The following is a 12,777-nucleotide window of genomic DNA, read 5'->3' on the forward strand; positions in this document are numbered from 1 at the left end:
GAATAAAAGCTCAACGGACTAGGCAACCTTCAAGTCAAATAATAACCCTTATCCCTCCATATATATAATACTTTGTCCTATATACCATCCAAGAAATTGTTAGCCTAAGTCTTGACTAGGGTTGGATCAAAAGAGTAGGGAACAGAGCTTTTAACTATTGATCTAATTCTTTAAGTTCAAATTCATGACTTCCCATATGGGAGTCATAGGCTTTGGGCAACTGAAACAATTTAGTTGGTTACATAATATAAGTCAAGGTTCATTTTTACTGGCCACAACTCTGTCCCTAATTTTTTTTATGATTTTGTCCCAAAACATTCCCAGAGTCATTGAATCACATGAAAATCCCAAGGTATGAGAATCTCAAGTCATAATTTTACGATTGTGTCACTAAATCATTGAGAATCTTAAGACATAATTCAATGGTCGTGAGTGTTTTATGACAATGAAACAGAGAAATATGGGACAAATGATCTCCTAACCGTTTCAATTATTCCTCTATTAACCTAAAATAAATATTCAACCATGTCACTTTGATTAATTTCTTCTTCTCTGTTTGTTTGTTGGTTTCCCATACAGTTTTTAACTACACCATGGGAAATCATAACGTTTTCAAAGTGAATGCTACCGGCTTCAGCCAATGCATTATCCCACCATCAAATGAGGCATTGACCTCTGGGCACGATATCATTCCCCTCATGGTCCCTGGAAAAAAATGGTACATTTGCGGTGTGGGGCAGCACTGTGCTCAGTTTGGCCAAAAGCTTGTCATCAACGTAGAAGGCGGTGCTCCAGCACCGGCCCCTATGAAAAACTCTGCTCATGGGATACTAAATTCTGGTTATCAATTTTTCATGGCAGCAGTGTTAGCTGTGGCGGCCATGATTGTAGCTTGACTAATATGCAATTTAGAATCAACAAATTTTATATTCTTTTAAGAATAGGACATGGAAGCTGTACTGGCTGTGGCTGCTGTAATTGTGGCTTGACCAATAAGACATTTAGGTCACTTTTGATAAACTGATTCTTTGAGTACAACACCATTTACAATCTTTTGTAGCTCTTTTACTTGCGTATTTATGCATTTTTTATACCTTGTGATGAATTAATTCTTATATTTTGAAAAATGAATACCGTTTGTGTTTGTGTTTGTGTTGCCTTTCATTTATTATGACACATCACTCTTGTTGAAATTATGAGTAACATTATTGCTTCTCCTAATGTTATATGGTGCTCAAAAAATGTTTGAAAATTTTATTATTATATAGTCACGTCAATTGTTGACAATGCACTCGTTATTAAAAGAAACAAAGTATAAAAAATTACATGATTTCTTTCTTTCCTTCCCAAGTGAAAAAGCTAGTTAAACCAGTTCCTGAGTTCATGAATAAATCTCAATCAAATCAATGTAAGCAGATGGCCACAAGAGGACTAATTACTATCCTGATCTCCTATAAAGGATTTGTTCTGTTAGGTCTTCTTGCCATATCAAAAAAGAAAGGTAGAAGGAACTAGCATAGAGGAGTTGGATCCAAGCAGGTCATTAGCATCATGATCTCCCTTGCTCGGATCAAAAGGCCAAACAAATATATAAATAATAGTGAGCAAAGTCACATGTTGATGTGAGTGTTTTCTAATAAAATTTTATGTAAATTTTTAGTAACCATAATAATATTGCAATAATAAAAATCATTTTACAGTGCACAAAAGAAAATATTTGTATGTGTATATATATATTGGTTTTTCGCAATGGCATGGGATTTTCTGTTCCCAAATCCCTTTTTTCCTTTATTCCAAAACATTCATATCTATTGAATCATATTTTGAAATTATCACACACCACGAATTTTAATAATTTAATGATTATGAGTTTTAAAATAGAAAAATTTGAATATGGAGAATCCTTGATCAATCACAATGACTAATAAGTATTTGCAAGATAGTCTACCCCAATCACATGAAACTTTTGAATAGGGAGAACCCTAGATCAATCACAATGACCAATAAGTATTTGCAAGATAGTCTACCCCAATCACATGAAACTTTTCATTGATTTGGTCACATCTAGATTAAGGTTGTTGAAAGAGTAGAGAGAACTCATACCTGTTGAATCATATTTTGCAAAATTGGTGCCCACATTCACGCATTGGCTAAGCCTAACAAGTTTTTGTTAATAGACTGAGTCAAGTTGGTCCAAGGTCAAAAAAACCTTAAGCTCAAGTTGTGTCTAACGGGCTTGACTTGTACCCAAAAACAAAACAAAAAAAAATTATATTTTTATTGAACTTTTTTTATTTCTCTGATTATTTTTTGTCTAATCTGTACACCGCCTCATGCATAATAAGCCAAGCTATCGAGTCGGGTTTCAGCACCTAAGCCAACACAAGCCTTATTTGGGCTAACCTAGCTCGCCAAAGGTATAACCTTGGATTGAATAAAAATTCAACTGACTAGGCAATTTTCAGGCGAAATGATGACTTTATCTCTCAATATATATAATCATTTATCCTATATACCAAGTAATTATTGGGCCTAAGTCCTAACTAGGGTGGGATCAAAGAGAGTAGGGAGAGAGCTTTTTACTCCTTAAGTTCAAACTCATGACTTCTCGTGTGACAATAATAGGCTATGGGAAAGTGAAACAACTTGGTTACATAATATAAGTTGAGTTTCAATTTACTAGCCACTACTCTATGCCTAAATTTCTATTTGCTCCCGCCCCAACTGACGAAGGATCCTTTAGTCTTGTCTGGAAATATTTACAGTCATTGAATCACATAAAAATCTTAAGGAATGGGAATCTTAAGCACTATCATGTTTAAGGATGTAATTAGTTTCATACAGTCGGTATTTAGATAAAAAATTTCACCAAATCAATAATGTAGGTTTTATTATTTTGAGCACCGATACATATCATTTCTCCCATCAAACCGCACCACACACCGAACGGAACCGATTGAAACGGTTCGGTTTAATCGGTTTATGACTTTTTCAAAGTTAAGCTACTTTTTAATATAGTCACTAATCTATATAAAAACATTGAATTAGTTATTTTTTCACCATTTCAAATATATTTAATCCATCCATTTAATAAAATACTTTTCAATTCCTAGATTGACAAAAATACAAACAAAAAAAGTTAGAAAATACTAAGGTTTCAATAATAATGAGTTAAAGTTAAGATTATATATAACAAAAAATTATAAAAGGTTATAAAGATGATAAGGTTAATAATTTATTATATTTATTAATATCATTATATTATTAGATTATATATATTATAAATATAACATATGTTGAAGCGATCGGGTTTCGATTTAATTCAACGCACAAAGTGCTTGAATCGATACCAAACCAAAAACCGAAAAAAAATCAAATTTAAAAACCGTACAGATCGATTCTTGTTAATACAAAATATAGTTGGTTCAATCCGGTTCAATCAGTTTGGCCAGTTTTTTCAATTTCTCTAACATCTCTAATCGTGTCATTGAATCATTAAGAATCTTAAGACACAGGAATCTTGAGACATAATCTAATGATCGTAAGTGTTTTATGACAATGAAATAAACAAATTTGGGACAAACGATCTCCTAACCATTTCAATTATTCCTCTATTAACCAAAAATAAATATTCAACAATGTCACTTCAATTAATTTCTTCTTCTCTATTTATTTGTTTGCTTCCCATACAGTTTTTAACTATACCATGGGAAATCATAACGTGTTCAAAGTGAACGCTACCGGCTTCAGCCAATGCATTATCCCACCATCAAATGAGGCATTGACCTCTAGACACGATATCATTCCCCTTATGGTCCCTAGAAAAAAAATGATACATTTGCGGTGTGGGGCAGCACTGTGCTCAGTGTTGTGAGGTCACCCCATGTGAAAGGGGTGATCATCTTTCTTCTTCTAGGCAGTTCAACAATGAAGGCTGGCTCAAGTCAGAGAGCAAGTGATCAGCTCCACTGAAAGTGAAGAAAGAATGAGCCTTCCTCTTGCCATTTCTAACTTCCACCAAAAGGATGTGGAAGTCTTGGTGGGTTTGTCCTTCTCTCTTTCCCATCCTTGTGTATAAATAAAGAAAGAGTGAATAGATGATGTGTGTAAGAAAACCAAAGAGTGAGCAAAATGTAGAGAGAGAGAGAGAGAGAGAAAGAAAAAAAACTGACCCTCTATGGCAGAGTGGGAGCTCCTTCGGTGTGAGAGGGGGAGCTGAGTGTTAAGTTGAGAGAGAGTCTTCTCCTCCATTGTATTCTCTTTGTAATCTCTCCATTGTTATAGTGATATTGGTTTCTCTCTCGTGGACGTAGGCATTGGGCCGAACCACGTTAAATACTTGTGTCTCTTTTGTGTGTGTGATTGCTGGTTGTTCATTTTCTGGGTGTCCATGATCCTAACAAGTGGTATCAAAGCCAGTTTTGTGCATTTTCGGAAAAGCATAGTGTGTTTTTTTAAAAATTGCCCAGAATTAAAAGTGGTCAAAATCCACTTTTGATCACACCTGATGAAAGCTCTCGACGAGACGAGCACACTGGAAAAAACCGCGTAAAAAATGAAGGTCGAAAGATGACGTACGCGCTTCACACGCTAGTCACGCCGTTCTCACGGGCCGTCAACTGGCCGCGCGCGCCTCACGCGTGCACCCAATGGAGAAGACGATCTGATGTTATCCGCTAACGTCATCTGAGCCGAGCTGGAGCCGTTGACCAAGCCGTCGTTGACTACGCCGCTGACTGGAGCCGCGTTGTAAACCAAGGCTCGTTGACTGAGCCATTGACCGAGTCACTAACCAAAACGCTTGTTAGCCAAGCCACGCCGCCGCCACTGACGCTGCATTGACGCCAGCCAATTCAGAAGAATTATCTGGTGCATCTCACCCATACCAAATTCTGTTTTTGGCTTGATCTAAGCCATTTTGAGCCCGTTTTTTATGATCCAATAGTCCTTTCCAACTATTTGAAATATTCAAGACACATCCGTATGGTTAGTTTTTGCAAATCAAATTTTAAAAATTTACAGTTTTTATTTTGGCAATCCGAAGTGCTTTTCCGGCAAATTTGACCAATCCGAACTCAACAGCGAAGCCTAATTTTCAGACAGAGATTATTGGAGACCAAAGGAGATCAAGCTTGATCAAATGGCGAATTGAGGGAGATCATGATTGGTCAGGGGCAATTAGAGGATTGTAGATGATTATCTTAAGAGTTGATCGAGAGATCTGGTTCAAACAAAAGAAGACCACTTCATCGGGAGACAAATGATTGGCAACTAGTGCAGTCTCAGAGAAATGTTGTGGCAGTTGGAGCTACTGTCAAACATAATATGAGAAGTACTAGTAGTATGTGAATGTGGAAAAGCAACAGCTGCAGTAGTGTACGCATAAGGCGTAGGGGCACGTGGCTACAAGAGCACAAACGAGTACACAGGATCGTCGTATAAGGTGCAGACGTACAACAATACAAAAGAATACGCAACAAAGTCGTACAGAGGTGCAGTATGCAGGATATTGGCTTGACGGCAGCAACTAGTTCACAGAAGAAAGCTCCAAAGAGCGAAATTGAAAGGGATAAGACACTACAGTGCTCACCCAGGGAAAGGCAGATCTCTTTCTTTGTCCTGAATCTGGTTCGTAGCAGTGAAGTCGCGACAGGCACCCAGAGAGTTTGTGTGGAGTCACCTCAATAGGAAAATGGTGAGCATTCTATTGGAGGATGCAAGTACCTGGTGATAAAGGTGCGAGCCATGCAAGATTATGTGTAGCAGTTGAAGACATTCCAAGTAAGAGATGCAGATTCACTCCAAATGCTTGGTGAAATTAAGGCATATTTGTACAACGGTGTTTTATGGGGGTGAAAAATTTTGTTCACCCGGTTAAAGCCAATTGAAGACCCTTCAGAGTCAGTTGTAGAAGTTATCAGTTCATTTGGAGACTCTCGAGTTAGTTGCAGAACTTCAAAGTTCATTGGGATTTCTCTAGAGAATAGAGAGAACCAGCGTTGGCAGAGTGTACTACGGAGATTTGGCATGTGTAATAAGTCCAAATTGTAGTAATTTATTGGCATTGGCCTCTGTGGAGGCACTGGAGATCCTTCATGGATAATTATTGGAAGATTCACTTCTGGTAAAGCCTTCGTATCCACATTTGTCGATTTGAAGGAGAAGTTGTGGCAATATACTTCAAATCTTGGTAGAGTTTTGGCATTCTCTTCCAATGTCTACTGGAGGCATTGTTTGTTGGCAGTCTTTCATGGATTATTGGCGATTTCTTTGGAGTCGTGGTTTATTGAGATTCATTATCACAATTAGGATCTACGATTATGTTTGATTAGATCCAGGGTGTCTCCGGTTTATGAGACTTGATTGTTTCTTCTTCTTGTGGATTTTCATTTTCGCAATATGTTCCATATTTGAAGACATCAGCTATTGGTAGTCTGGGTGACAATTCAGACTCTGGGCGTTTGCTTCTGTGTAAGCAGTATGACCGTTGGTGTTCGTTGAAGATTGGAAAAGATTGTTGCCGAGAAATGTGAAGATGGTGTTTTTGTGAACCTCATGTGTTGGGATCCATTCCTTAATCTGCCATTGGATTTAGAGGGGATAGATCATTTTTTGACTCGGTAGAGTTAACAGGGACTGTTGGAGTTATGCATTTGTGGTGCATGCGCCTTTGGGTGGTTTTTGGTAGCTGTAAAGATGGTGCATCATCTTGTGTCTGCCGATTGGAATTGCAGTAGGAGGAATCTGGAGTTTGCTCGACACTTCAGAACTTTTTTGGCTCTTGGTATTTTGTAAGTTCATTTGAAGTTTGTTCCGATACTTCCGAACTGATTAAAGCCTAACTGCATCCACAGTCCAGTTTTGTTTAGTTGAGAACTTGCCTCAGTTCTCAGAGAATTTGTTTGGCTCTTTTGATTAATTCGAGCTTGAAGGAAGAAGTATTGTGTTCAATGGTTGATCAGACATGATGTTTTTGGTACCGCTTTTGAAGTTGCTTTGACTGAGAATTTGAAGCCTCTCTTGTTTATTCACCTCAGCACTGGTTCAAGCAGGTTGCTCACCATGTTTTGTTTGGAGTTGTCAAGGACAACCTGTTTAACGCCTATGGAAATCAGAACTTGGCACTATGGTGGAGCTTGAGTTCCAGAAAATCAAAGAGCTAGCTCGATTGGTTCTGCATATTCTTTGCATTGGCTCAATGTGATTTTGAACAATAGAATCTGCTGTGTTTTGGAAGAGTGCTTGTGTTTTGTACAGCAGATGGCATTCAGTTTTGATTAAATGGTTGGATACCAGGGTTATGGTATCGGTTTTGATTCTGTGGCGGCAAGCGCACCTCTTGATGAAACAAAGTAGTTGCAGATCTCTCAGGTGAGCTCGAGCGCAGGAGGAGAGATAAAGCCATGATGAGCACTCAAGGAGTATGGGTGCGGATACTATGCTAGGTGTTGCATAGTTGGTGACTTGTACAGATTTGTTGAAATTACTTTGGCAGAGAGAGCTACTGTCAACCATCAATATGGTAGTACAAGTGAAAGATGTGCAGGTAACGCGTATCACTGAACTAGAGATCAGGGATTGCAAAAGGGATGAACAACAAATGTGTGGAAATGCTGGGAAGTTGTTCAGGAGTGTAAAGGGCAAATGCTGATAGTTTAGGATAGTTCAGAGGAAACTCTGAACAAAGAAAACTAGGAACGTTGACCAAGCAAACGAAGAGTTTTATGTTGCTCCAATTTTGGTCATGCAAGGAGACACATGGCAGGATTGTGGCATTTCAGGAAAGAACTGTAGTGTCACAAAGCACTTAAAGGAGTGCAAGGCATCCCGGACAAGGGGTGCTGGGCATCCGATTAGGGGGTGCCAAATACTTTGATCATGCAGATTTAAGCATGGCAGGTGAAGGCATCTGTGACAGGGGAGCGCGGAAGAGATGTGTGTGAGATAGAGCAGGGCTCTCTCCGGAAGAGAATCAGAGAGTGGTGTGAGTTGAGTTGAGGATGTTGGATTACTTCCTCCTTTTGTATCTCTATATTCATCCGGTATTTATCTCTAGCTTCTACCATGGACACCTGGATAAAGGAGGTGTCAGGTATTTTGTCAGGGGTTATAGGTGTGTAAGTGCGGAGATGTAGACTATGCCAGCTTTGGGCGTGACAAGATGGGCAGCATGTTTTATTGCGGTTCACCTCACATGGGCTGAGGGGGTGATTGTTGTGAGGTCACCCCATGTGAAAGGGGTGATCATCTTTCTTTTTCTAGGCAGTTCAACAATGAAGGTCGGCTCAAGTCAAGGAGCAGGTAATCAGCTCTACCGAAAGTGAAGAAAGAATGAGCCCTCCTCTTATCATTTCTGAATTCCACCAAAAGGAGGTGGAAGTCTTAGTGGGTTTGTCCTTCACTTTTTCTCATCCTTGTGTATAAATAGAGAAAAAGTGAATAGATGATTGTGTGAGAAATCCTAAGCATAAGCAAAATGTAGAGAGAGAGAGAGAGAGAGAGAGAAAAAAAAACAGAGAGACCCTCTGTGGCAGAGAGAGAGCTCCTTCGGTGTGAGAGGGGGAGCTGAGTGTTGAGTTGAGAGAGAGAGTCTCCTCCTCCATTGTATTCTCTTTGTAATCTCTCCATTGTTATAGTGATATCAGTTTCTCTCCCGTGAACGTAGGCATTGGGCCGAACCACGTTAAATATTTGTGTCACTTTTGTGTGTGTGATTGCTGGTTGTTCATTTTCTGGGTGTCCATGATCCTAACACTCAATTTGGCCAAAAGCTTGTCATTAACGTAGAAAGCGGAGCTCCAACACCGACGCCTGTGAAAAACTCTGCTCATGGGATACTAATTTCTGGATATCAGTTTTTCACGGCAGCAGTGTTAGTTATGGCTGCCATGGTTATGGCTTGACTAATATGAAATTTAGGTCATCTAGCTCAACAAATTTTATATTGTTTTAAGAATAAGACATAGAAGCTGTACTGGCTGTGGCTGTTGTGATTGTGGCTTGACCAATAAAATATTTAAGTCACTTTTGATCAACTGTTTCTATGTTCTCTAAGAATAAGATTCAATTGAGTACAACTCCATTTAAAATCTTTTGTAGCTTTTTTACATATGCATTTTGTATACCTTTGTGATGAATTAATTCTTATATTTTAAAAATTGAATAATATGTATGTATATGTGTATGTGTATGTGTTGTCTTTATTTATTATGGAGAAAATATCATTTTGCCCTCTAAACTATCACTCAAAAATCAATTCAATCTCTGTTATTTTAATATTATCAGTTTTATATCTAAACTATTTGATTTGCATCAATTTTACTCTTACTATCAATTCCCATCTATAATCGAACAAAAATTGTTAATGTGGCATCCAAATTTTATTTAAAATTTCATTTTACCCCCAAAACAATCCCCAAAATATCAATTAGATTCCTGAATAAAATGAAGTTTGGGGGTCTAATTGCTATTTTAGAGATAGTTTAGGTGTAAAATAAAATTTCAAACGAAATTCCGCTACCACGTCAACAACTTCCGTTTGATTATAAATTGCAGGTCACAACGGGGTAAATTGATCTAAAATCAAATAGTTTAGATATAAAATTGATATTATTAAAAGAATTCGAACGAGAGTTGAATTGATTTTTAAATAATAGTTAGAGGGCAAAATGATATTTCCTCTTTATTATGACACTCTAACTCTTGTTGAAATTATGACTAATATTATTGCTTCTCCTAATTTTATGTGATGCTCAAAGAATTGTTTGAATATTTTTTCATAAAATAGTCATGCCAATTGTGAACATCACGCTCATTATTAAAAGAAACAAATTATAAAAAATTGTTCGATCTCTTTGTTCTCTTTTTCGGGATGAAGGAACTAATCAACTAAACCAGTTCCAAAGTTTATGAGGAGGCTAACAACTATCCTTGGTCTCCTACAAAGGTTTTGTTCTGTTAGATCTTCCTGCAATTTCAAAAAAGAAAGTTAGAAGGAACTAGCATAGCGAAGTTAGATCCAAGCAGGTCATCAGCATCATGATCTCCCTTTGTCAGATCAAAAAGCCAAACAAATAAATAAATAATAGTGAGCAAAGTCACATGTTGATGTGAGTGTTTTCTAATAAATTTTTTAGTAAATTTTTAGTCACCCCAATATTATTATTGCAATAATAAATAATCATTCTACAGTGCCTAAAAGAAAATATATGTATATATATATTGATTTTTTTGCAATGGCATGAGATTATCTGTTCTCAAATTTCTTTTTTTCTTTATTCCAAAATTGTCAATGGAAGACGAGCTGGGTTTGTGGTCAGAGGGGACGAGCTGGGTTTGTGGTCAGAGGGGACGACAATGGCTACTAAAAATGGTGGTTAGGGAGTGGAATAGGGTTAGGATATGAAAAATTAGAATTTAAAGATAGGGATATTCTGCAAGAAGTCCCTCATTGTAATACTTTAATGGGAAAAGGACACACGCATGGATTGTGTTGCAATAAGGACATCTATAAAATGATTACAAAAATACTCTTAATAACTATTTTTTTTCCCAGTCCCGCTACAGACCACTAAAACATGAGCACCAGGAGCAGCTCTAATTTCGTGGCATCCAAGAAGGAATGAAAAATCACACCTTCATATTACAGTGCGTGTGTTTCACTCACTGTGGAAAAAAAAAATCCCGCTCAAAATCTGATAACAGAGGGAGAAAAAATCGTGTTTCAGCTCTATTCCCGCTGAAGCTCTATTCCAGGTGTAGGGGTTTCCACCGTCGTCCCTCTCCTCCACCGTCCGGTGTTCGTTCACTGTCTCCGTCACCGTCTTCGTGTCCCTCTCCGTCTTTCCTCTCTCAGTCAAGCATTTGCAGATCTCTCCCTCTTCGATTGCCGTCCCTCGTCCAGGTCAGTTTCTCTCTGGCTTTTGTCCATCTCTCTCTCTATACTTACATATATACATACATACATATATATATATAATAGGATTTTGAGAATGATTTTTGTAATGAAATTGTTTGGAAATTGTACTTGTATTCTGTAATGAAATATATATATATAAACATACATTGAAGAGCTTGCTATAATCTGTTAAACATACATATATATATATACACAAAACAGATTATAACATACATATATATATAGATATATAACAGATTATAACATACATATAATCTGTTATTGAAAGGGTAACTGGTAACTAGTAAACATACATATATAATCTGTTATAACATACATATATATATATATATATATAAAACAGATTAGAACATACATAAATTGTTATAATATGTTAATTTTTGAAAGGGTAATATGTTATAATCTATTGTTAATTTTTGAATAATCAATTGTAATGAAACACACAAAAGCTTGTATCATTGAAAGAGTAACTGGTATAATCTATTATTGAAAGGGTAACTAGTAACTAGTATAATTTGTTATTAAATTTTGAATAATCTGTTATGAATAGCTTGCGTCATTCAATGGAGATTGGTTCGATTAATGGTGAGAATCCTTTATTAAATAACAGTGAAGAAGTTGAGGAACCTAAGAGGGGTATGTGTTTTAGCTCAAAGCAAGAAGTGTACGCATTTTATGCTAAATATGCTAAACAGGTCAAATTTTCCATAGCTTATAAAACTCAAGTCTGTGGTGATGATGGGGAATTAAGATGTTTTGGGATTGAATGTTCTCGATCGGGAAAGAGAACCAAAAAATCAGAAGTAAACCCTCTAAAGCCATCTCTGTCCACAAAAATTGACTACAAAGCAAGGGTACGGGCGACCTTCCAAAAGGATAGGAGATTTATGTTAACCACAGTTAACATTGACCATAATCATGACTTAATTCCTACCGACTCACGTCATTTTGCAACAAATAAGAAAATTCTTACTCCTGTGAAGAGAAGATTAGAAATTAATGATCAAGCAGGGATTGGGGTGTCTAGGAATTATAACTCAATGGTTGTTGAAGTTGGGGGTTATGAGTCATTAACATTTGATGAGCGAGATGCAAGAAATTACATTGACAGAGTAAGAAGATTGAGGCTTGGAGAAAGAGATACAGATGCACTTCAAAAATATTTCTTAAGGATGCACGCACAAAATTCGAGTTTCTATTATATATTTGATGTTGATACTGACTTTCACATTAGAAACTTGCTTTGGGTAGATGCAATGAGTCGAGCAGCTTATGAAAAATTTGGAGATTTTGTTTCATTTGACACAACTTATCTTACTAACAAATATGATATGCTATTTGCTCTGTTTGTAAGAGTTAACCACCATGGACAGTCGATTTTGCTTGGTTGTGGGTTGTTATCTAGTGAAGACACCGATACATTTGTTTGGTTATTCAAATCATAGTTAAATTGTATGTCAGATTGTCCTCCAAAAGCTATAATAACTTATTAATGCAAAGCTATGCAAAATGCTATAGAAATTGTCTTCCCAAATACTCAACATTGATGGTGTTTATGGCATATAATGAAGAAAATTATGGAGAAATTGAAAGGCCATTCCCAATATGAATCCATGAAGTTGGCTTTGCAAAATGCAGTGTATTACACTTTAACAAAAGATGAATTTGAGCTGAGATAGAAAGAGATGATTGCAGAATTTAATCTTTATGAGAATCAATGGTTGGGGGTAATATATGGTGAGCGACATTAATGGGTTCCTGTCTATGTGAAAGACATTTTTTGGGCTGGCATGTCAGGTACACAACGAAGTGAGAGCATGAATGTCTTTTTTGATGGATATGTCAACCCGAAGACTACA

General features: G+C 37.0%; 1 pseudogene; it reads left to right on the top strand.

Annotated features, from left to right (window-relative positions):
* Window positions 1–896, top strand: part of LOC114306811 (blue copper protein-like) — a 33,463-nt pseudogene extending 32,567 nt beyond the window's left edge.
* Window positions 897–12,777: the final 11,881 nt, after the last annotated feature.

The sequence above is a fragment of the Camellia sinensis genome, chromosome 12 (genome assembly GCF_055761805.1).
Source record: "Camellia sinensis isolate YWXY chromosome 12, ASM5576180v1, whole genome shotgun sequence".
Classification (NCBI taxonomy): Eukaryota; Viridiplantae; Streptophyta; class Magnoliopsida; order Ericales; family Theaceae; genus Camellia; species Camellia sinensis.